We start from the raw sequence: 25,974 nt of genomic DNA on the forward strand, positions 1-25,974 counted from the left end.
CTCCTTTTCTACAGCCGTGACACTATCTCTGATCAGCAGTGCTACACCCCCACCTATTTTGCCTCCCTCCCTGTCCTTTCTGAAACATCTGAAGCCTGGCACTCGAAGTAACCATTCCTGCTCCTGAGCCATCCAAGTCTCTGTAATGGCTACAACATCATAGCTCCAAGTACTGATCCACACTCTAAGCTCAGCCACTTTGTTCATGATGCTTCTTGCATTAAAATAGACACATCTCAAACCATCAGTCTGAGCGCATCCCTTCTCTATCACCTGCCTCTCCTCCCTTTCGCACTGTCTACAAGCTTTCTCTATTTGTGAGCCAAACTTCCCTTCCACCGTCTCTTCAGTTCAGTTCCCACCCCCCAACAATTCTAGTTTAAACTCTCCCCAATAGCCTTAGCAAACCTCCCCGCCAGGATATTGGTCCCCCGCAGATTCAAGTGCAACCAGTCCTTTTTGTACAGGCCATGCCTGCCCCAAAAGACTTCCAAATGATCCAGAAATCTGAATCCCTGCCCCCCTGCTCCAATCCCTCAGCCAAGCATTTATCCTCCACCTCACTCTATCCCTACACTCACTGTCACATGGCACAGGCAGTAATCCCAAGATTACTACCTTTGAGGTCTTGCTTCTCAACTTCCTTCCTAACTCCCTGTAGTCTGTTTTCAGGACCTCCTCCCTTTCCTACCTATGTCGTTGGTACCAATATGTACCATGACCTCTGGCTGTTCACCTTCCCACTTCAGGATATGATGGACACGATCGAAACATCCCAGATCCTGGCACCTGGGAGACAAACGAGCATCCATGTTTCTTTCCTGCGTCCACAGAATTGTCTGTCTGACCCCCTAACTATGGAGTCCCCTATCACTGCTGCCATCCTCTTCCTTTCCCTACCCTTCTGAGCCACAGGGCCAGACTCTGCGCCAGAGGTGTGGCCACTTTTGCTTCCTCCAGTTAGGTCTCTCCCCCCCACCAACAGCACTCAAACAGGAGTTCTTATTGTTAAGGAGAACAGCCATTGGTGTACTCTCTAGTATCTGACTCTTGCCTTTCCCTCTCCTGACTGTTACCCACTTATCTGTATCCCGAGGCCCCAGTGTGACTACTTGCTTATAGCTCCTCTCTATCACCTCCTCACTTTCACTGACCAGACAAAGGTCATCGAGTTGCATCTCCAGTTCCCCTAACCTGGTCCCTAAGGAGCTGTAGCTCGACACACCTGGCGCAGATGTGGCTGTCCAGGACACTGGGAGACTCCCAGACATCCCACATCTGACACCCAGTACCAAACACCATCCTCACACACATTCTTCCTGTTTCTATTCTTCACAAGTAGCTCGACCCATTATCGCCAAAGCCCCGTTGAGCCAAAGCCCTCCTGTCTCCCTCTACTCTGTCACCTGCTCTATAAAACTCTCTTCCTTTTAAATCCTTCTGGCCGGTCTAACTCGCTGACGTCCACACGCTTATGCAGTCATGCCTTGATCTAACCGCTGAAGAAAAATCTGTCTCTTTTAAACTCTTCCTGCTGGTCTAACTCGTTGAAGTCCACGCACTTGTGCAGTCGTACCTCGATTGCTACGAGGTTACAATGTTGGGCACTCTTCCTAGGATCCCACTCTTATGACATAGAGTTTGAGGGTATAAAATAACACAGCAATGCTGATGGCTTGTCATGTCTTCCACTATTGGGAAGTGAAGAAAATTCTCCATACTGCGACCAAGCAGATGTGTCCCACACAGCATTGATGAACCAGATGCTGGTAGCAATTTCTGAAATACAAAGGGAAACAGAGAATGACCCAACATTGTCAAATGTGAATGAAATTACTATGCTAGGATAGCTAGCTCATGGTTACCCAAAGTTTCCAGAGTACTCATTGAGACGAAACCAACAATCAGTATGTCGAAGAATGCTGATGAATGGCTCTTATGTTGTGGTTTCTTCTGAACTGCACACCAGGGTGTTAGAAAATCTGGATATAGTTAAAGATGAAGAGTTTTGCCCGGAGCTATGTGTGGAGGCTGGGGGCAGATAAACAGATTGAAGACTTGGCCGAAAGCTGTTCAGTATGCCAAAAATTTCAAAGTGCATCCCCACAGGCACAGTTACATCCTTGGGAGTGGGCATCACCATGGTAAAGATTACATATTGACTTTGCTGGGCCATTCATGGACTCCTTGTTTCTGATTGCTGTGGATGCTTATTTGAAGTGGCTGGAGGTTATATCAGTGAAGTCAACCACCTCAGCAAAGGCTGTCTCCACCCTGAGGACTATCTTCACCTGAAATAGCTTAACAGAACAGTTTATGAATGACAATGGATCACAATACATGTCAGAAGAACTCAGATTGTTAATGAAGAAAAATGAACAATCTCTACAGCATAAAGTGACAAATTTCCTTTTTGTGTAACGGAACTGTGTTCATGCAGGGACAAACAAAACACTGGCAATGTTGTTTATGAACAGGAATCTGAGATCTTGTATAAACCTCCTGAAACCAGATTATGGAGGGAAGTGCACAATAAGCAGTTCAACCAGTTGCCACATGAAGCAGCAAGGAGCTTTGAACTTGGACAGGAAGTCTTGGCACGCGATTACCAAAAAGACAAGTGGGTACCCAGTTGGATGGCTACAAGAACTGGACCATTGTTGTACACAGTGGATCTTTGAAATCAGACTTGGAGACGTCAGTTGGACCAGATACTGGATGCTCAACTGAAGAACACACCTGATTCAACTGCATCAAACAAGACAGTCACATTACAGCCACTGGACTTACCTCTCAATGATGATCAGGTTACTTCCAGCAACATGGCACTGGCAACTGAGAACATTGTCGTGACAAGACACCTACCAAACCTGTTGCTGCTCCACAGGACCAGAGGTGCTACTCTGAAAGAAACAGAGCACCACCCCAAAGACTGAATCTTTAGAACAGTGAAGTTATTTGTGGACCGTTAATGTGAAAGCATGCTTATTTGCAATATGGGTTTACGAATGGGAAATTTAATGTTTTGTACATATACAGTTTTATGTTGCATTAATCTAAAGCTGGAGGAAGTATAATGTGTAGATATATTTCTTTTAGAGTAATGACTCCCTTTAGCACGGTATTGATCTACTGTCTACGCATGCATATTTTTCTCTTGCTCTCTCTCTCGCTGCAATGTGAATACAGCAGTTAAAGCTACTTTCCACATGTGTGCTTTTATTTAATTAATATGTAGTTGCACAGATAAAACACTTGGTAGCCAAGCCACACATGAATGCCTGTAGCTGGACTTGGTTGTCAGAAGCTGTTTGAGACACATACCATTGGGAGCATTTAAGAAGTAGTGGGAGCTTATCCCCACTACCCCCTCCAGCTATGTCAACCTTAAGGAACCTTAATGCTTTATGATTCTTTAGTTTGTTATTATCTCACTTCTTCATAAATTTGTACCACCATTTCATCCTTCTCATCCACACAGTGTAACTATTACCATATCCTTTTACCATGGTATCTGATGGAATCGAACTAAACTTTTCTGTAAATATTTTGAAAAGTCCATCTGCAGCCACCCTAAACTCCATACCTTGCAACCGCCCCTGTAAGTATATAATTGGCCAATAATACACTTTAGTGTGGAACATGTAACCTTCAGCAAAGTCTTTGATCACTATGAGGCCACTCATCATGAGTATTCCAAGACCAATCATTTCAGAATACCTGAAGATAACGCATCAAGAAGAGTTTCTGTACTGATCTAAACAACTGATTCATCCTCTAATTTTAACTCTTCCATTCCTTGCTTCATTTCCAGAATATCTGGTGATAAACACAGCCCAACATAGCCCAAATAAACTAGCTAGAAAAGCAGATTTAAGGCATGCACTTAGAAAGACCATAAGTAAATTTACAGATTGATTTTGTGGGACCTTTACTTCATCCCATGAAAGACTGAGTGATAGTGAATGCTTTCACAAAGTGGATAGAGGCTTTCCCAACTAGAAATAACACTGCTAAGGTTATAATCTCAATCCCTTCACATCAGAGGGAAGAGCTAGTGGTGCTACAAAATCCGCATGCTGCTTATCAAGTCTCTTGTCTCGTAGGGATTATGACTACCCCAAGTAACTAAGCTGCTGCCAAATAATTTGAGACTTCTTGGGGTTTACTTTCAAACCCTTCTTCTGCAACAGGTGAAAAAATTCTTTGTAGCTTATAATGTGCCTAAGGTAGCTGTCTGTAACAGCAGATCATCTACATATTGCATTAAACACAAGGGAGTTGAAAAGGCTTTCAGCCCATTTGCCAATCATTGACGGAAAATAGAGAGTGAATTATGAAATCCTTGCAGCAAAACTGTCCACGTATATGGTTGTCCCTTCCAAGTAAAAGAAAATTTATATTGAAATGCTCTTTTCAAAGTAACAAAGCAAAATCTATTACTTATATCCAGTATTGTGAACTATTTTGCTATAAATTTCTTCTTAATCATAGTCTTGGTACTCATGGTTACAGTAGAGGCAGTTAAGGAGATAACTTTATTCTGTTCCAGATAATCTTGTCATATGAGGAGCATTTGATGGCTCTGGGTTTCTACTCATTGTAATTCAGTAGAATGAGAGGTGACCTCATTTAAACATATCAAATATTGAAAGGCCTTGATAGAGTGGATATGGAGAAGATATTTCCTATGTTGAAGAAGCTAGGACCAGAGGGCAAAGGTTTGGAGTAGAGGGATATCCTTTTAGAACAAAGATGAGGAAGTATTTCTTTAGCCAGAAAATGGTGAAGATGGTGACGCGACGCAGCACGCAGCAGCCGCTCCGGTGAATGATATCTGTTATCTGTCAAGTTGTGTGCTGTGCACAATCCTGATTTGATGGAGACAGATGTGAGAATACGGAGGAGCATCAGGAGAAACTTCTGAAATGCCCCCTTTGCTGCCGCTTCTACTGTGTGATTCAAAATCTCTGGAGGAGAAGGCCTCGAGTCGGCTTTGCTTGTTGCTCAGCAGCCGGGGCGGGGTCGAAGCTCTCAGCAGAGATGGTGCTCGGTGCTTGGTGTCGGAGGGCTGGTCGGAGGCTCGTAGTTTTCGGACGGAATCAGAGTTGGCTGTGCTCGGGTGCTTCCAATGAATCGGCAGTTGTCGGCACCTGGAGGTTTATGGCAGAGAGAGTTTCTCCCTTCTGCCGCCTATTATCGGGACTATTGGGAGTCCATCGGAACTTTGAGACTTTTTCTTACCATGCCCATGGTCTGCTCTTTATCAAATTATGGTATTGCTTTGCACTGCTGTAACTATATGTTATAATTATGTGGTCTTGTCAGTGTTAGTCTTTGATTTGTCCTTTTTTTTTTAGTGATATCACTCTGGAGGAACATTGTATCATTTCTTAATGCATGCCTTTCTAAATGACAATAAACGAGGACTGAGTGTCCTCATAATCTAATCTAATCTAATCTGTGGAATTCATTGTCACAGGCAACTGTAGAGGCCAGGTCATTGGGTATATTTAAGGCAGAGGGTGATAGATTCTTGAGTGGTCAGGGCATGAAAGGATATGGGGAGAAGGCAAGAGATTGGGGCTGAGAGGGAAAATGGATCAGCCAAGATGAAATGGCAGAGCAGACTTCATGGGCCAAATGGCCTAATTCTGCTCCTACATCTTATGGGCTTATCTATGGTGAGTCTCCAACTTCAATTAGATTTTTGAACTGGTCATAGGGGTGAATTATTTGTAGATGCTATTTCTTACAAAACCCTCTGTGTTAACACATTCTGATTAATTTTCTCAACATCTGCCTCTGCTTGCTTCGGAAGCCCAGATTGCTTCAGGAATTTCAGATCAGGGCCATGTAAGGACACCTCTCTTTGCATCCTTCCACAGTTGTGTTTATGTTTAGCAAATTCTGCCTGACAATCTAAAATAGTTTGTCTGGCCCATAGGCATCATATCTCCTGCCTTCGGCAACATCTGCCAAAGCATTCGGATATCCGGATATGGCCCAAATGCAAGAGACACTGAAGTGAGTCAACAGTTCACTGACTTTAATGAGAGCTGTTACAGTTTTTAAAAGAAAAGAAAAACAATAAACGTTAGGCTAACAGGGCCAGTAACCAAAGCTCTCAAACTGAAAGTTAACACCAACACTGCGGCCGGAAATAATTGCTGATACTAAGTGAATACTTCCTTGATAGTGTCAGTCAAAAAGTTAGTCTTCTTTCCCAGACAAGGATAAAGGTAAGAAGTAAGGTAGACATTGCTGTACTTTTGATCAAGTCTCAACAAGACTAGGACAAAAAGAAGGGAGTTAAATAACACCGTAATGTAACACTAATTGGCTCAAACGTGTGATTGTCAAACCTGTGTGGGCATGTAGACCCAGCAGCGGAGACCATGGTTGAGACATGGCCTCCCTCCCTCAGCTCAGCTTCTGAGGCACCACAGATCTGTGCCCACTGGATACGAGATTTGCCCAGGACGTCATCAGCCAGGACCCAAGAATGTGCCTTGGGACCATACCCCTCCCAATCCATGAGGTATGGTCCCTTGCTTTTGTTACGTACCCCGTAACTGGGTTGCCAAACCAGCAGAAATGGATCACTCAGTTGGAGTCTGGATTACTAGATCTAAGAAAGTTTTATTAAAGAAACAAGCAACACAGTAATCGAAAGGATAATAAATGCAACAGTTCAGCAATGATAAACACACATGTGCACAGATAACAGCATCAATCAAGCTCTATCGTTGTCTAGGGGTAAATGACCAATTTCAAAGTGACACAAAGTCCAGTTCAATTTAGTTCAGTTCGCAGTAATCATTGCCATGGTGATGGACAATGTGGGGGGAAGGAGAGAGAGAGAACAAGAACGAATGATCATTCAAAACGGCTTCCACACACAGACCTGTGATATTGCTCATAAGCAGCTTTCGGGCGAGTCCTTTGTGATGAAACCTGAGGTCACCGACTGTGACCCCTCCTCCAGATGCGGTCGATCCTCTGCAGTGAACCTGGCACCCAAGCAAGGGTGGACACACACCGGGTTCCCGCTGATCGTACCTTTCCACCCTGTGCGTCTAAGGCTTGGTTCCGCAACCAGCCTTCCGAACGACTCCTGCCGACTTGCGGGGGGGGCACCACTTCCAGTGTCTCGTTACCTCGTGGTGTTGTGTGTGTGTTGCCTTAGCGAACCTGTCCCTTTTTATCCCCCTGCTGGGGTATCGCCTGTCCATCACACTTCAAACAGTTCAGGGTTCAAAGGGGGAGCCGATCTTGACAATACCCAGACTGATGGCTCTTCATTAACATCTCCAAATGCTGCATCATTATGTTCCTTATCTCTCCCTCCCCTGAGGACAGGTGGCAGACCAACTGCTGATGCCACTGGTGCTATCCCAAACATCTTAATTTATGTGTATTCTCGTCACACTTTGCACCCAGCAAGATGCCTGGAGACACCGCAGAGTATAGACTAGGGAAACATCTACCAAATGAGGAGATGGGGTGACTGGAGCCACGGGGGAGGTGGTAACCAACTTGAGATGGGAAGCATGAAACACTGGTTGGATCTTCATTGATGATGTTAGGCGCAATCTATACAAAATCTTTTTGATAGCCTTTTTTCACTCCGAATAGTCCCACATAGAGTGGGGCCAACTTGTGGCTTTCAACTTTCACGAGATCTCTTGATGCCAGTCCAACCTTCTCCTCTGGCTTGAAAGGCCTGACCTGTCAGCAGAGCTGGTCAACCTGGGCATGTTGTTCTGAGTGCCTCTATGTGTGATTGTGGCATTTGAACAATTATATAGCAGTAGGAACTCTCACACCAATCTCCTGGTCACAGAAGGCTGTAAGCCCTTCTGGCATTCAAAGGGGGACATGTCAGTGGATGACAACAGGAACTTATTCTGGGCAATTTCTGCCTGAACCAATGGGAGCTCCAGGACATGGGGTTGGAAGATACAAGCGCAGGTTGTCCCCAGCTCCTGATTCATTCGTACACTCTGGCAGTTAGATTGGGGGTGGAAACCAGATGAGAGGCTGTCTGTGGTTCCCACTAGAATAAAAAAAAACCTTCCAAAAGTGGAATGTGAGCTGCAGTCCTCATTCAGACACTCTGTCCTGAAGGAGGCCGTGCATCCTGAACACATGTTGAACCATAAGAGTCACACGAGCCAATGGGAGCTTAGGGAGAGCAATGAAGTGAGCAGCTTTGAAGAATAGATCCACAATGACCAGAAAAGTAGTGTTTCCATGAGACAGGGCAAGCCAGTGATGAAATCCACCAGGAGGTGGACAGGGGCAGTGGGGCACAAGCAGCTGATAGTGCACACTGGGCACTGGTGTGATACCTTGTTCTGAGCACAAGTGGGATATGCAAAGACAAAGTCACATACATCCTGAGACATAGGTGGCCACCAAAATTGTCTTTTGATAAACTCCTGGGTCCACTGAATTCCTGGATGGCCATTCAGACAGGAGGAGTGACCCCATTCCAACACTTTGGAGAACTCTGTAACAGGGACAAACAGCTCGTTGGGCAGTCTCCCACCTGGACCTGAATCGACTGCTGGGCAGCCCTCACCTCTGCTTCTATATTCCCCAAGTTACCAGAGAAGCAATGCAAGAATGAGAAAGGATAAGCTCTGGACTGGTGTTGTCCTCCAACACATTGAACTACTAGGAGAGAGCATCGACCTTGGTATCCTTGAGGGCAGGACAGAAGGTGAAGAAGAGAATCCATCGGGCTTGATGGGAGTTGAGTCTCTTAGTGTCCTGAATGTAGGAGAGGTTCTTGTGATCCATCCAAACCAAAAAAGGGGAGCTTTCCCTCCTCCAGCCGGTGTCACCATTCTTCCAAGAAGTTTTCAGTTCCTGATCTCGTAGTTATTCTCAGTTAGAGTCAAGTGATAGGAAAGAAAGACAGGGGTGCAGCCAGCTATCCGCAGGAGAGTGCTGACAGAGTACAGCTCCAATGCTGACATCTGATGCATCCACTTTGACAATAAATGACGGGGATTTGTCTGTGTGCTGCTGCACTGAGGCAGTGGTAAAACTTCACTTTAGTTCCTAGAATGCCTAGTCTGCTTTGCTTGTCCAGTGGAATCCTACAGAAATCTTCCTGGTAAGTACATTTATATCGGCCACAATAGAGCTGAAATTTCAGATGAAGCTGTGATGGAACAGATGAAAGAGCTCTATTTCGATCTTTAATATCTCTATTCTTCCCCCTCAGGGTTCTTTTGAAGACCCTAACCTGGAGTTACATGCTGACTTTGTTTCTTTGCGGAAATGAGACCCGTTCTCAGGGTTTCACAACTGGCCGTTATTTGACATGCCAAGGATGCGGCCTAAGAACTTAGCTCACCTTACAGAGGTCCAGGATCTCATGGCTCTGGAGACGGGTGGATCGAAGGTCGGTGTCCTGGCAGGAAATCGGTGTGTCGAGGGAGTCAGAAGATCTATGGCTATGAACCTGAGATCTTTGAGCGCAGAGCTTGGAAAAAGCGACGCAACGGACTTATAACATTATAAATTAGCAAGTTGTTTGTTGTGTCTCCCTTCTCACTGTGAAACAGAGACATCGCTTTCTCCCTTATTAGGGAGAGAGAGAGCCTGTGGTATGTCGAATACTGGGTGAATGAGTAGTCTTTGGGGTACTGCAAGTCTATGTCTTTGATGTTGCTTTGCTGCATGCTTCAGTGCTCAGTGGTGGGTGCCGATGCTTTTTTTTGCTGGTGTGGAGGGGAGATTGTTGTTTTGCTGCTGCTTACACGCATGAGGGAGGGGATCTGGGGCGTACTTGAGGTTCTAACATTTAACTGGCTTTTATTCTTTGGGGGCACTCCTCCGTTTCTGTGCATGGTTGCATAAATGATTTGGATCACACCGTGACCATTTGAACTTTACTCAAGTCCATTTGAACACTGGAAAGGGTAAGCATATAGCCAATAAATGATGGCTGGTCTTTAAAAAACTCACACTTCATTGGCATGGCATGTTCAGCACAGCTTTGTGGGCTGAAGGGCCTGTATTGTGCTGTAGGCTTTCTAAAAAAAGTTTATACTCGAGGAGCCATCTCAGAATCCTTTAGATATGCTGAACATGATTTCCTGGTGAGAGCGGTAATAGATCAAAATTCGTCCAAATACATGAAAACATGTCCCTGAGCACATCATTGACAAGGGCCTGAAAAACATCAGGAGCACTCACCAGACCGAAGGGCATCAGTAGGGATGTCACCCATTCCAACAGCTGAGACTGGGCTTGTCAAAAAGAAATTATCATCGCATTGCTTTGGTCTTATCTCAACACAGATTTGACCACACTTAACTTCTCCACTACCAAGCCAATGAATCTCAGGGCCAAGGTCAACTGCTCTCCCGCTGCTGGTTCTACTTTCATGGTCGAGACCTGCTGTCAAAACGTTTAGATATGGCCCAAGTGCGGAGAGAAAGAGACATTGATGTGGGTCAACAATTCACTGACTTGAATGAGAATTGTTGCAGAATTTAAAGGAAAAAAAATAAATGCCAGGCCAACAGGACCAATAAGTAAAGCTCTCAAAATGAACTTAATACCAACATTCTAGCTGGAAACAATAGCTAATAGGAAATGACACCTTGACAGCATCTGCCAGAACAGTAGTCTTCTTTCCCAGACAAGGACTAGGATAAGCAGGAAGGTCAAACATTGCTGTGCTTTTCATCAAGTCTTGGCACGACTTGAAGGAAATGAAGAGAGTTAAATTCCACCATAATGGAACACTAATTAACTGGAGTGTGCAAACTCACAAGCACGAATGTTGAACCAGTTGTGAACACAGCCCACCTGCTCAGGCGCATGGACCCTGCAGCAGAGTTTGTGGTTGTGACAATATTTCACCAACTGTGCATATCCTGCCGTTATATTATCTTACTGGAATAGCGAAAAGAACCTACTGTCTATCAACATTATACTGCCTAATCATACAATAATTGAATCAAAACTCAAACCCACTTTCCAAATAAAAACTCTTCCCATTATGTGTTCTTCAACAGTGGCCAAGTTAATGAACAAACCAAATGGTGCACACTCAGTTGTCCTAATTACATGTCCATGGTGTAGTCAACGCCGCTATTTGTAAATGTCCAATAAATCCAGTTAAAATAATAGTACCTTGCATTTCCTAAATTGGTGCTTTGAATGTTGATATGCTTAGGGTGGTTCAAGAGCCTCCTGTATCACAAAGGAATTTTATAGGGAGGCCTCCTACCCTAGCTTCTACCGAGCATGTTGGCAGCAAATCCTGATGGGCACACCATCTCCATTCACTCTGCCACAGCACACCTTGTTCTCTTTCAGAGGACATTTCAGAACCCTGTTTCCCCTCATCAGCATTAGTTTCTTTCATGCTTAGTTCCTTTTCCCATACTTATATCATCCCTCTCAGAACCCATGCTTCAGAATGTGTGGGGGCCATATGATTAAAAATTTCACACACTCTTCTGCTCTCCTCAGTACTGTGCAATGCCAGAGTCCCAAGCCAGCTACTATTCTGTTGTTGAGTCAAATTCCACCTATCCAAAGTAGGACCATGAACACTCAAGAAAACTGGCCTCAACCTCATCACAAAGCAGTGAGGTGCTCCCTTCTCTGCTGTCTACACTTATACAAAGCCTCTACTGGGTCACCTTGATTAGGCCCTACAGTTTCTAACATGGACTCCTGTAAATCACGTAATGTCCTAGAGACATGCCTGTTCCTCTGGCAGGGCTGAGTGTGACACTGAAGTTAGACAAAAACAAGCTAACTTTCACTCCTCTGCTTCATCTAAGCGATGAATTATCCTCTGCTGCTGAGTGCACCGGAAAATTTCTCAAGGATCATCTCCCAGCCTGCACTTTGGTATATTCATAGCTATAGCACTCAGTTGGGCCATGTCAAAAATGTAGAGTACTATGTCACAACAGGTTCCCCTGAACTCTTTCCTTTACCATGGGTGCCTTTCAGGCAAGGAGTGCTGAAGATTCCATCCCCTTTTGGAAAAATCCAGAGGGATGCAGACCACATCCCCAGTTATCCTCATGATCATGGTGTATTGCCTCATATATTAAATCATCTCAACCTACATCACTGTCATAATCAGTCCACGCACCAAATGTACATATCACTCTTCTGAGCTGTGAGTCAAATTTACAGCTTTTCTATCAGTTTTAAACACCCTGTATGATTAGTATTACCTTTCTTCTCAGCTGCCAATTTCTGAACCACATTCATAGCAGTCCATAAATCCTGACACTGACTTTTCCATTTTCTCTACTTCCATATTCGCCAGCAACTTAAATCATGAATTCTACTCTTTCCACCGTTCCAATACTCACACAGACCACTTCTCCAATTTATAGCACTGAAATAGGAGCCCCTGGCATGGGGGTCTTCCTTGCAATTGTGTATCTTCAGAGCTCCTGCTGCATTGCATTCAAAGCTCCTCACTTTTATACTCTCCTTGCAAGTTCAAATGTCGGTTTTTGATCTCGTTGACCCTGGCCTATCTGGCTAAGGTGTGTCAGATTCTCATCAGTTCTGGTCCAAGCCAGCACAATTTATTGACGTTCTTACAAGTGACAACTTGTAATTAATGTTTCCTTGTTCTGAATCAGAATTGACCAGCCAGTTACTAGGCTGAGTTACTCAGGTCAGACATAGAATTGCCTATTTATAAACCTGCATGTTCTATCTTAACAAAGAACACCGAACAAATAACTTCTTTTTTTGGATATTACCTCTAGTTCAGCAGATTATCAGGAGCATCACTGTGTCCACTTTAAAGCACTTTGATACAGCTATTCCTGAGCAAAACCAGGTCACAAGACAGCTCACAAAATGGAGGTACAGAGCAGCTTTACAAAATGGCAGCTTCCATTCCTTCAACCACATGGCAAGGAAAGAAATAATCTGTTTTGCCATGTCCATTGACCTTGACTCATCCAACATTAATGTTTTCTTCCATACTTTAGTTTCCTGTTGAGGAGAAACAGAAGTGGTCTCAGCAGCTCAGCAGGAAGCATTTTCCACAGGGACACTTTTCTACCTCATCTCCAATCAGAAGCAATGTTTAAGTTGCCCTCACTTCACTGAAGTGAATGTAATCTACTCAAAATCAACCTCAAAACATTATAATGGTCACATTATCTGTGGCTGTCAATTTGATTTTGCTCTAATTCTTTCTCTATCTGCACCACTGATGCTAATACAAAATTAACATCTCACAGATGCAGTACACTCCTGTGTAAGGAAGGTCTTTGAAGCAGCCTATTCAAAGAGATGGTTTCATCTTACTCCTTATTGCCAGAGACAAGCACTGGAAAGAACATTTCTTTTCTCATCCAATGTTGCCAACTACACCTTGCACACATGTAGTTTCCATTTGCCAACTGAGTGGAAATGAAATTGTTGTGTTTGAAGGCATAAGGACATGCAGATATTCACAGGAGAAGCTAAGAAGAAATACACTTGCAGTCAGTATAGGAAGGGAGTTAGCGCAATCCTCAATTTCCCTGCAGGTGACGAAGCAGAGAGATGAAGTAGGTAGTGTCATGACATCCACAAGACCCATAGGGCGGTAATACTGGTTGTCATATCTGTCCCAAGATAAAATCAGGAAATATAACTGAAAAGCAATTTCTGATAAGTGTTTGACATGAGTAAGGACAGATAGGAAGATTATAGTGGAAAAGGTGGAACATGGGAAAGCAAATGATATAATAAAATCTAGTCAGACATGAGGAGAAGTAATCTCCAGCTGATAGGACAACAAAATTTAGCCCCAGCAGCAATGTTTCTTTGGGGCTTCACAAACTGATTTGCTTTCAGTGTGCTCGCTCGGACAGGCCAGGCTAATGCAGAAAGTTTGTAACATTAATCCCTGTGCAGCTCTGATATAATGTCACACTGCCAAATTGGAGTGAGGTGATGTAATAATGTCATGCAATAATCAGACGCAGCAAGGAACAGGAAGAATTTCAGCATTACCTACCCTATTTATAAGGATTCTAGGTGACTTTATTGCTTACTTATTGGAAGAATAGTACAGAAATATAATGATTGTTATTAAACACAATATAAGGCTCAAAAGTTTTTTTTTATTTTCATTTATTACCCCTCAACCATCAGACTCTTGAACCAGAAGGAATAACTTTACTCAACTTCATTCGCTCCATCACTGAACTGTTCCCACAACCTACGGACTCATCTTTCAAGGACCCTTTCCTTCATATTCTTGATACTTATTACTTATTTATTATTATTATTTATTTTTCTCAGCTCAAGCTGATAAAACCTGAGGTACAGGCATAGCCAAGCACACTCATTTGTCAATTGCTAGGAACTTTCAGACCATTCTAGTGGTGTTTAGTATTGTGGTTTTCTGAAGATTTACGTAGATATTACTGTGTAACTTGACGAAGTTTCCCCTGTATCCTGTCATGTTAGTCTCAAGTTTCATTACTCGATAATAAACACACATTATGGATGTGTTTACCATTTCATGTGTGTCTTTTTGCTCTTAACTGTTTAAGTGGCCTTCTCCCCTGGGAAATACTTGCAGCAGTCACAGCCTGTTGTGCTGGTGGGCTACTTTGAGTGCTGGCTGTATCTTTTTGGTTTCCCGGTGCCTGCCCACCTGTTGAGCAGTGCACACTAGTGGGTCATGTCATGCCCAGCTCTAGCTCCAAGTATGCCCCAGTGATCCCCAGGCAGCGATTGTATCACTCCATTCTGTAGACGTCTCTCCATTTCTAAACTGAAAGGATATTTCTTTTTATATCTACAGTCAGGTTTTGATTTCAGCTGCCTCTAACATGGAGAATAGATGCTGACCAGAGCACCGCACAATTTGGGTACAGATGAGCAGATGAGTCTGGATTTTTATTATTATTATTATTACTACTAGTAGCTCTCTTTTTTCTCTTTCTTTTTGTATTTGCACAGTTTGATTTTTTTTACACATTGGCTGTTTGTCCATCCTGTTGGATGCAAACTTTCATTGATTCTATTGTGCTTCTTGTATTTACTGTGATTGCCTGCAAGAAAATGAATCTCGAGGCTCTGTATGGTGACATGCATGTACTTTAATAATAAACTGACTTTCACCTTAAACTTTGAAATTCTACCGGCCTTGCCTCAGCTGACATCGAGATAATGGTCATAATTATTATCGTTAACCATAAAATTTCCTGTCAGAAATTGATGTTGTCCAGTTCACTGTTAGAGAGGAAGAGGAGGAAATGGTTAGAAAGCATGGCATTCGGCCAGAGCAAGGAAGAGATGGAAATATAGAAATGTCCTCAGCAGGAAACTCTTCCATCAACACATATGCATGGGCGGGTGGGGGGGAGGGCGGGAGGGGCATAGTAGTGTAGTGGTTAACATAACACTCTTATTGCGCTGGTGTCCAGGCTTTGACATATATCAAACAAACTTTCATTGAGCTAGGAACAATTTGTGTAAACATACATAGAGTAAATGCAATACATTTGATAAGTTGTTTGATTGCATTTACATTTATGGAACACTTACTTACTGTATGTACCGCTCGTTACATCGCTGGTGTTTAGGGTAACAATGAAGATCCTCCATCTCTGTCTGTCCTTGGCCACTCAGATGTAGACGGGATCCTCACTGCTGTTTCCATAACAGTTTTGTTTTACCAGTCAGGGTTGTTAGCCCTGAGCTGAATACCCCTCCCCCAAACCTGGAGGACAAATGGACCACTCAGCCTGGCCTCTATCCTTTGACTTGTTCAGCATTGGTGACCCTATCAACAGCCAAAGCATAAAGCCCTGTCTCCAGCCAATATAGGACATTGAGGCATGCAGCATACAAAGTTGTGGTACTCTCCGTGGAATTCCATTAAAAAAAATCCTTTTAAACCAAAAGAAACTTACTTACATCTGATTGGTAGGGAGCCACAGCATCTCAGCATGTCTCAGATGTATGTCAATCTCTAAAACGAACTTAGAATCATACTCAAGGGCATCTGATTTCCTAAACTGCTGCTGAACACACCGCTCACTGCACGCATATGGAAGGCAGAGTTTCAGGAGAAGGCAGTTCTTAGAGGGGATCTGAGGAAGGACTTTTTGAACCAGAGGTTGGACGCAATCTGAAACACACTGTCTGAGGGGTGTGGACACAGGTGCACTCACAAGTAGACTACGAAGGCTGTGAAGGTTATAGACCAAGCGCTAGTTTGGTCTATAGGATTAGAATTGATAGGTACTTTCTCGTCGCTGTGAGATGGGTAGGCTGAAGAGCCTGTTTATGTGCTGCCCGTGTCTATAACACTGATGAGGTGAGGTGCAAGTTGGTTCAGCGTGCATTGTTGTAACAATGAGAGAGTTGGGTATACTTCCTTGTCTAACCTCTCAGCTTTTATTAAGGCTGCTCGGAATAAGTATGAGAATGAGTTGCAATATTTGTGGAGAAGAACAAAAGCAGATAAGTGCATGAATAAGTGTCCTTAAATAATTTTATCAACTTTTTAAAGAAGTTATCTTAATGATAAAAAATTATATGAACTCTTTTTGTCACTGTCAGGCAATGAGAAAAGTGATCAAGGGCCTTTGAGACAAACAGCCCAATCCATTTCGTGGGAAGCCCTTCAGTTCGAGAATGTCAGGTTGTTACTTCATCTGTATTCAGATACAGTAAAAAGATATTCATGGGCTTCTCCAGTGGTATGTCTAGGCATCATGATCTAGGGCAACGTCAACAAAAGAAAATGAGAAGCCTGGAACAGTGTCACTTCATTTTAGAGGAGAAATGCATGAAATTGGAGTGAGGTATATAAGAATATAGAACGATATATTGAAATTTTCAAATTCAAATCAAATGGTACAATTTAATATCAGAAAATGTATGCGGTATAAAACCTGAAATTCTTACTTTTCACAGATATCCACAAAACAAGAATCCTCAGAATGATTGATAGAAACGTCAGAACCCTAAAGCTCTCCCTCCCCCTTTTCACACATTCAGCAGCAGAAGCAACAACCCTCCCCTCATTAAACTATTAATTATGAAAATATTACATGTAATTGATATTAATTAAATATTTAAATAAATATGTAAATACCAATAAAACAAAATATTTTATTTATTCACATTATTATGTGGGAGATGTTTAAAATTCTACTTCACTTCATCCTATTTTATTTTCTTCCTCTTGTGTTTCGGATATTAGAATAAAGAAGTGCACAATGAAGCATTGACCCAGAAAGAGAGAGGAAAAGAGACTGGGAAGAAGTATTTGTTCCCCTGGGTCAATGCAACATTTTTCCTTCTGCTTCATTTGTGTTTACAGCTCCTCACAGCTCTGTACTCTGTTGTAATTTCTTTAGTCCTTCTGGATTTTTTCTGTAATGTGTATTTGTGCCAATTTATCAGCTTGTCTTTTGACTGTATGTTTTCTTGGGAATTGTCCTCTTTGTAGTTACACAAGTATCCAGTTACTATTTTGAGAGTTTATTAGATTGGTAACAGAAATTGCAGATGAATTATAATGTGATTGCCTAAGGGAGCCTGAATGTGTGACATAGCTCAATTCTGTCTGACCTTTCATGTTGACAGGTGCTGCAGATGAGGTACCAGAGCAAAACAAAAACATAATTCTAAATCAGTCATAAGCATCTCTTTAATGAAATCTAATATTTTCTAAATTAAAAGAACGAGTGGCATTTATATTAAACTCCTTTAAATCCTCAGAATATTGCAAAGCCCCTTACAGTCAATTAAGGTAGTTAGTTAGTCTCTGTTGTAACTTTGGAAAGAAGGCAAACAATTTAATCCAATGTGGATTTTAATTTTTGTTTAAGAATATTTATTGAGAATTTGTCACAATGGCGGGGCATTGGGAGCAAGGGTGGACCCAAATGCAAGACACGTCTTGTGAGGTTACTTAGATATAGTTTATTGTTCGATACCAGGAGAGCAAGGCAGGAGCAGGAAATAGCGAACTGGACAAGGACTCAGGACTACGACTAGGCTAGGGCCAAGGGTCTGGGCTTGGACTCGGAATCGGCTCCCAGAACTAGAGGAGACATGAAGAGGCTAGGGTATGGATTCTGAGCCAGAGACTGAGCAAGGACCCAGTACCTGGGTCTTGCCTCGGGCTGGGACCCCAGAACCAGGCAAGGACATGACATGGGCTAGGAAGAGGAGGAACATGGGAACACAGAGCCTCGGTCTCGGGGAGCAGGTACATGGAACCATGGACACATATACAGAACACAGAGTCGGGACCCCTCCTTGGGAACAGGACATAGGGCCGGGACTCGCACACAGAACAGAGAGCCGGGACCCCTCCTTGGGTACAGGGCATAGGGCCCGGGACTCATAACCCTCCGCGGGGCAATGGCAAGACGGCCTGACTTACCCCACAGAGGCGAGGACAAGACGAGACAAGACATGACTCTCCGTGGGGCAATGACAAGACGGCCAGACTTATCCCACAGAGGCAAGGACAAGACAAGACAAGACATGACCCCCTGCGGAGCAACGGCAAGACGGCCTGACTTACCCCTCGGAGGTGAGGACAAGACAAGACAAGACCAACACGAATGAACACCAGACAATACCTATCTAGCTCCAGCGATGGAACTAGACTGAAGTGCAGGCGGGGGCTGCGGACGAGGGCTAGAGGTGAGAGGGGCAGAGAAGGGATTCAGACAAGGGGGTAGGACAGGAATCACAGACTGCCAGGGCCAGGACTTAACTTGGTGCTTGAATGCCGTCAGGGACAGGACTTGACTTGACTTGGAGCTTGAATGTCACCAGGACCAGGACTTGACTTGGAGCTTGAATGCTGCCAAGGCCAGGACTTGACTTGGTGCTTGAATGCCACCAGGGCCAGGACTTGACTTGGAGCTTGAATGCCGCCAAGACCAGGACTTGACTTGGTGCTTGAATGCCACCAGGGCCAGGACTTGACTTGGAGCTTGAATGCCGCTGGAGCCAGGACTTGACTTGGAGCCTCCGGGTAGTGGCGAGCTCTCGACTCGGCCCGGGAACAGTGGACAGCGGCTCCTGATTCTCTCCAGCGGGTTAACTGACGGACCCCCCTGGATGAGGAAACTTTGCAGGCTCGCTTTGGCGAGGTAACTGGACAGGGTTGCTCCAGTAAGAAGAGGCGAATTACCGGCGCTCGCTTCGGCAGCGACTAGGCTTGCTCCGGTCAGATGACATTGGCACACCATACCTTGGATGACTTTGCAAATGCTCCCGCACCGAACGGCTGAAAGCCGGAGACTATAAACTACCGGTTCAGCCAAGTGTTAATTGCCTCTAATCACCAAAGTCGAGGGACACGGGAATCAGGGAATCAACGGTCCGGATCATAACAAAAACAAGCTAAATTTAAAGGGACCCCGATCCGGACCATGACAGAATTAAAACAATATTGTTCAACAAATTGGCATTTGTTGAGATGCCAGGAATAACTGTACCATGCTACCCCTTTGCATCCCTCACACCAAGCTCCATACCCCCCATGCATTCTTCTTCTAAATAATAACGTGCAATATCTTTGAATATTATCATTTATTTCTGGGAATATGAATCAAGAAGGCTGGAGATTTTGCTTAAGTTATATAGGCCATTGATGAGACCATATTTGGGGTATCATGTATAGTTTTGGAATCCCTGTTTATGGAAAGAAGTTAATATGTTGCAACAATTTATATGATGTTTACCACATTGATACCTGGAATAGGTCTCATAATGTAGGTTAGTCAGTTTAGATTTTTCCAACCTTTTTGATTGAAAGTGAATAAGGACTTGGTTAAAGTGTATAAGATCCTGAAATATCTTGACATGGTGGGGTAGAGAGGATGTTGGTTCTTATAGAAGAATCTACATTTATAGACCACTGTTTAAAAATAAGAGATGATTGACTTTTTTCTTTGAAGCTGCGAGTTATTCAAACTGTCTTGTTCAGGATGTGATAGAAGCAGGATTTGGTAAGGTCAAAAATGATTTTTCATGGTGGGAGGGGTGCTGTGAATGAAGGGAAAGTGCAGCTGAGATTACAAATAGGTGTGCTGATCTTATTAAATGTTTGAGCAGGCTTGAGGGGTTATGGCTTACGTCCTGCTCTAAATATCATATTTCAAATTTTAATATTCCATGCATTAGGAAGGGCAGATGAAGACTCCTTTTAATAAACACCAACATGATAACACCTGAACAACTCATATCTCTCTTAGTAATGTACTAGTCTAGTCTAGTTTAACATTATTTGTATTTATTAGAAACTAGATTGTTGTTAGGCAAACTTCTTAACTCCACAAGCCATCAGACCCCTCAATACCTAGAGCCTGGCTTGACACCAACCTACTATACCTTCTGCTGTGCCTACTGTCTTGTTTATTATTTATTATTATTTATTGTAGTGTCTGCACTGTTTTGTGCACTTTATGCAGTCCTGGATAGGTCTGTAGTCTAGTGCAGTTTTTGTATGTTTTTCTTACGTAGTTCAGTGTAGTTTTTGTGTTGTTTCATGTAGCACCATGGTCTTGGAAAAAGTTGTCTCATTTTTACTATGTTTTGTACCAGCAGTTATGGTTGAAATGACAATAAAAAGTGACCACTTAACTTGACTTGACTTGATCTACTGGACACCTTCAATGGGTAGGCTTGTTGCCCCCCAGATCTATACAAAGAAAAACATACAATTTGTCCTCTACAGGCTTATTTATCAAACTGTATAAAATTGTCTTCTGATGTATGGATATGATGAATATTAAATATTCATTAGCTTAGTACTCTTTGCTTTCTATTTAATTCAGGAACTGGCCATTACAAGCAAGGGCATAATTTATTGCCCATCTCTAATTACCCTTCCGAAGGTAGGAATTGGCCATCTTTTAGAACTTGTTCAGTCGTTCTAATGAATGTATTTCCATAATTTTGTTGGGTATTGTAATATATGAATCTATTTCTTTTAGAGCAATGACTCCCCCCCCCCGCCGCTTAGCACTGTGTATTGATCTGTTGTCTACGCATGCGCATTGTTCTATCTCTCATCGTGATGTAAATACACCAGTTAAAGCAGTCAACTTTTATTTAATTGATATGTAGTTGCACAGACACAACAAATTGGTGATGAGTACGGACCTGAATGTCAGAGAATATCATGAACTGCATAGATAATTATGGGACAAAACATGAGAGTTAAACAGCACGATAAGGCCATCCAAGATGCTAACAAACATGTATAGTAACAGTGAAAGACAAGCTGAATTTATAGTGAAAATAACGTGGCAATGGCTTCAGTCAGGAAAGTCGATGAATTTGATCATGCTAATGAAGGCTGGGAGTTGTATATTGAGAGGGTGGAATTGTATTGTAACATGAACTATGTGGAAGAGCAAAAGAAAGCCCCTGCACTTCTTCGCTTAATGGGTGCAAGGACATACAGTCTCTTACGCAACCTAGTAACGCCTAAAAAGCCAGCAAGCAAGACGTTTGACAAAATTATTACAATTTTACAAAACTACTTGAATCTTAAACCATAGGTAATACCTGAGAGACTTAGATTTTACAAAAGGAAGCCATCAAAAGACGAAAGCTTTTCTGAATACATTGCAGAACTATGCAAATTTCCCTAGTACTGTGACTTTAGGGATGCACTTTCTGATGCATTAAGGGACACGCTTGTATGTGGCAGGCATAGTCAAAGCACTCAAATAAGGCAGAAAGAGACCTAACTTTAGAATGGGCATTGACCATTGCAATATCATTAGAGACTGCAGCAAAGGATGTAGCAGAACTACAAAAAAATGAGGTTACAATATGAAATGAGCAAAATTACCCTGAATGGTGCAAAAATCCAAAAATGTTATCGATGTGGCAAATTCTCCTATGATACGAATGACTGTTACTTCTAAGAAAAAGTCTGCAGAAAGAGTCACAGACAAGGTCATATAGAGAGTTTGTGCAAGGCAGCCAAAAAGCACAACCAAGTGAAAAGTCTCAAACATAAAACTAAGCAAATGAATGAAGTTACCGAATGTAAAACAGGATCAGACAACTTAGAGTCTGACAAAGGTGGACTGTCATGTCTAGTACTATCCATGATCTCCTCTACTGTCAAGATGAAGCCACATTCAGGTTGGAGGAAGAACACCTTATATTCCGTCTGGGTAGCCTCCAACCTGATGGCATGAACATCAACTTCTCAAACTTCCTGTAATGTTCCCCCACCCCCATTGCCATTCCTTGTTCCCATTTTCCACTCTCTGCTTATCTCTTTACCTGCCCATCACCTCCCTCTGGTGCTCCTTCGCTTTTTCCTTCTTCCATGGCCTTCTATCCTCACCTATCAGATTTCCCCCCTTCTCCAGCCCAGTATCTCTTTCACCAATCAACTTCCCAGCTCTTTACTTCACCCTCCCCCATTCTCCCTGCCCACACTTCCTGGTTTCACCTATCACCTTGTGGTTCTTCCTCCCTTCCCCCCACTTTCTTACCCTGAATCCTCGTCATTTTTTTCCAGTTTTGATGAAGGGTCTCAGCCCAAAACATACATTTTTCCATAGATGTTGCCTGGCCTGCTGAGTTCCTCCAGCATTCAGTGTTGCTTAGATTTCTGACATCAGCAGATTTTCTCTTGTTTATACCTAGAACTGCATAGTATTACTGAAGAAGATCACAAAATCATTTGGATCATAATAGATGTGTCTGGTGTAAAACTGAAAATGGAGCTGGATACCAGTGTCAGCTTTGCCCATAATTCCAGAGGCTGACTACAACAGATTGTTTTCTAAGATAACAGCAGAGAAGACTTCAGTGATGCTCAAGACTTAAGTGTCTCCCAAAGGCAAACTGAACGCAAATATGATGTACAGAAGCCAAACATGACAGTTTGAGCTTTATGTATTGGAAAGTGGAGGGCCAGCACTTTTTGGATGTGAATGGTTGAGAAAAATCCAACTCAAATGGCACTCAATCAAAGCTCTCAGTGTGACATCAACAGGCAAAAATAGGCCAAATGGTAACACTAACCAGAGAGTGACACAGCTCCTTAATCCTAATGAAAAGGTATTTGAGATGGGAATAGATAAACAGATTGAAGACTTGGCCAAGAGATGTTTGGGATGCCAAAATGATCAAAATGCACCCCTACAGGCAACATTCCACCCATGGGAGTGGCTGTCTATATCATGGCAAAGAGTATATATTGACTTTGCTGGGCCATTCATGGACTCCATGTTTCTGATTGTTGTGGATGCTCATCTGAAGTGGCAAGATGTTATACTAATGAGTCAACCATGTCAGCAAAGACTGTCTCTGCTCTAAGGACTATCTTCACCAGAAATAGCTTACCAGAGCAAATAGTGAGTGATAATGGACCACAATACATGTCAGAAGAATTCCGACTGTTCATGAAGAAAAATGGCATCAGACATTTCAAACCAGCTCCTCACCACACAGCAATGAACAGGTTAGCTGAGAGGTTTATCTAAACCTTCAAGAAGTCCATTAAAGCAATGGATAAGGGGATGTTTCTCTACAGTACAAGGTGGACAACTTCCTTTTTGTGCATCAGAACTCTGTTCATGCAATAACAAATCAAACATGTGCAACGCTGTTCATAAGAAGGAATCTGAGATCTCGTATAGACCTCCTGAAACCGGATCTACAGAGGCAAGTACAGAATAAACAGTTCAACAAGTTGCCATATGAGGCAGCAAGGAGCTTTGAACTTGGCCCGGAAGTCCTGGCACGTGATTACCGAGAAGACAAGTGGACACCCGGTACTATAGCTGCAAGAGCTGGGCCACTAATGTACACGGTGGATATTGGACATCAGTCATGGAGACATCATGTGGACCAGATATTAGATGCTCAACTGAAGAACGCACCCGAGTCAACTATGTTCAACAAGAAAGACACATTACAGTCACTGGATTTACCTCTCAGTGACAATGTCACTGACAGCAACGTGACAGAAACCGAGAATGTTGTCTTAGACAAGGAACCTACCAAACCTAATGCCACTTTGCAGGTCTAGAGGCGCGATGAGAATGTTATCGTTGACAAGACACCTGCCAAACCCAATGTCAGTCCACAGGTCCGGAAGCGAAATCCTGTAAGAAACAGAGTGCCACCCGAAAAACTGAATCATTAAACTGTGAAGTTAGTGATAGATTGTTATTGTGAAAGCATGTTTATTTAGAATATGGGTTGTGAAAGGGGAATTGAATGTTTTGTACATATACCATTTTATCTTGCATTAATCTAAAGGGAGATGAAGTGTAATGCATGGATCTATTTCTTTTAGAGCATTACATTTTGACCTGTTGTGTATACATGCACATTGTTCTCACTCTCTCAGTTGCAATGTGAATATACCAGTTAAAGCCATCACCCACAAGCATGCTTTTATCTAATCGATATGTAGTTGTGCACAGCCACAACAGGTATGGATTTAAACGCACTGAAGGTGAGGATCTACTGTTTGTATTTATATTTCCAAGTTAGCAAGGTGTGTACTTTGGAGCAACGTTCCCTTATACCTGCAGCCTTCCTCTATTAGGTGAGTTGGGAGTTAGAGACGGAATATCTTGGGCAAGAAACTGTAGCGTATTTTTGTGGACATAAACTGCAACGGTTCTGGGGAGAATGAATGTTTAGTACCTGATGGAATGTCTAACATGTTGGCTGCTTTTTCCTGGATAGTTCCAAGTCTCTTGAGAGTTTTTGGTTTAGAGTGAAGAGGATTCCAGCTTGGAATCCTGAACATAGAACAGTGCAGCACAGAAACAGACCTTTTTTGGTCCATGAGATTGTGCCAAACTAATTATATGTCTAATTTAACTAATCCATTCTGCCTACACAATTCTGCATATTCATGGGCCGTTCTAAGAGCCTCTTATACATCTCCATCGTACTTCCCTCCAGGCACTTGCTACTCAGTGTAAAAGAAAACTTGTTCTGCACTTCTCATTTGAACTTAACCCTTTTCACCTTAAATTCGAGCCCTCTGGTAATACATATTCTTACCCTGGAAAATATACTGCCTGCCTACTCTATCTATGCTCCTCATAAACATATAAAACTTAGCCTTTGCCGTTTCAGAAAAAAAAACAACCCAAGTTTGCCCAACATCTTCTTATAGCTCATGCCCTCTAAGCCAGACAGCAAACTGGTAAACCTCTTCTGGAGCTTCTGCAAAGCTTACATATTCTCCCTATAATACATAAACCAAGAATGCAATACTCCAGATCTACTCTAACCAGAGTATTATAAAACTGTCTGTACTACAAAGACAAACCTGTCATGTGCCTTCTTTACTATCCTATCAACCTGTGCAGCCACTTTCTATGGATTTGGACCACAACATCCAGCGTACATTAATGCTGCTAAAGGTCCTGCCATTAACAGCATACTGTCCCTTTATAGCTGATCTCCCAAAGCGCAACACCTCACACTTGGCTAGATTATTCCATCTGCCATTTTTCTGCCCATTGTAGCAACTGATCTATATTCTGTTGTATCCTTTGTTAATCTTCTACACCTGCCATAATCTCACCAATCTTTGTATTATCTGCAAATTTAACAGCCCACCCATCAACATTCTCACTCAAGTCAATTATATAGGTTACCTCGTGGGCACCACTAGTCACAGGCATCCAGCCAGAATAAGTACTGTTGACCACTACACTCTCTCTTCTATAGACAAGCTTATTCTGAATCCAGTCGGCCAAGTTCCCATGGATCACATAGGTTTCAGTCTTCTTGGTGAACCTCCCATGAGGGACATCGGCAAATACCTTGTTGTCATGCTCTTGATGTTCCTTGTAGATGGTGGAAAGTTGCTTGGATGTCCTTTACATATTCGTTCATCACAGGGTACCCGGCCTCTGACCTGTTCTTCAAGAAAGATATTGATGAGGCTCATCCAGTTAAGTTTCTGGTTAATAGTGAGCC

This window comes from Mobula birostris, chromosome 5, assembly GCF_030028105.1.
Source record: "Mobula birostris isolate sMobBir1 chromosome 5, sMobBir1.hap1, whole genome shotgun sequence".
Classification (NCBI taxonomy): Eukaryota; Metazoa; Chordata; class Chondrichthyes; order Myliobatiformes; family Myliobatidae; genus Mobula; species Mobula birostris.